Raw genomic sequence first — 1,353 nt, forward strand, 5'->3', positions numbered from 1 at the left:
GTTTAGTTTAGTAGATTAAGTCCTGGTTTAGTTTAGTAGACTTAGTCCTGGTTTAGTTAAGTATACTTAGCCCTGGTTTAGTTTAGTCGACTAAGTCCTGGTTTAGTTTAGTCGACTACGTCCTGGTTTAGTTAAGTAGACTCAGTACTGGTTTAGTTTAGTAGACTATGTCCTGGTTTAGTTAAGTAGACTTAGTCCTGGTTTAGTTAAGTAGACTTAGTCCTGGTATAGTTTTGTAGACTTATTCCTGGTTTAGTTTAGTAGACGTAGTCCCGGTTTTGTTTAGTAGACTTAGTCCTGGTTTACTTCAGTAGACTTAGTCCTGGTTTAGTTTAGTAGACTTAGTCCTGGTTTAGGCCTAGATGGACCACAGAAGTTCTCAGACTGGAACAAACCTCTGTTCATAGTCTTATAGAACTATGAGAATCAGATAGTTCACTCACCATCATCCACCAGGCCGACGGTCACCGGCACAGATTCGGCACTCGGTTCTCCGACTCCGTAGATGTTCTCGGCCCGAACACGAAACTTATACTGACGCTCTGGAAGAAGGTTCTAAGAGACGGACACACCAACGTTACTTCTCCTCTAGGATGTGGGCCCCACCTAAGGTCTGACAGCCAGTTGCTAACAACAACAACAGCTCACCTGTACGTTGTAGGAGGTGCTGTTGCAGGACACCAGGTGTTTCCACTGCGGCTCCAAAGAGTCCCAGGTCTCCAGGTTGTAGGACTGCACGGCGCTGCCTCCGTCGTAGGTCGGCCCGTACCAAGACAGGGTCAGACTGGACCGCCGCACGTCTGAGGCTGCAGGGACCCGGGCTGGGGGGTCGGGTTTATCTGAGGAGGATTAGGGATAGGGACGAGGATTAAAGGACAGAGGAACCATGCTGACCACCGAGAGGTGAAAGGGTTAGGGACGAGGATGAAAGAACAGAGGAACCACGCTGACCACAGGGAGGTTAAAGGGTTTGGGACGAGGATGAAAGGACAGAGGAACCATGCTGACCACCTAGAGGTTAAAGGGTTTGGGACGAGGATGAAAGGACAGAGGAACCATGCTGACCACCTAGAGGTTAAAGGGTTAGGGACGAGGATTAAAGGACAGAGGAACCATCCTGACCGCCTAGAGGTTAAAGGGTTAGGGACGAGGATGAAAGGACAGAGGAACCATGCTGACCGCCTAGAGGTTAAAGGGTTAGGGACGAGGATGAAAGGACAGAGGAACCATCCTGACCGCCTAGAGGTTAAAGGGTTAGGGACGAGGATTAAAGGACAGAGGAACATCAAAGGCAGCAAACCACAGCTCTAAGTCTGAACTCAGTCTGTTATAATCACAGAGCTGTTTATGTAT

The sequence above is a fragment of the Anarrhichthys ocellatus genome, unplaced genomic scaffold (genome assembly GCF_004355925.1).
Source record: "Anarrhichthys ocellatus isolate YVR2014 unplaced genomic scaffold, GSC_Weel_1.0 scaffold130, whole genome shotgun sequence".
Classification (NCBI taxonomy): Eukaryota; Metazoa; Chordata; class Actinopteri; order Perciformes; family Anarhichadidae; genus Anarrhichthys; species Anarrhichthys ocellatus.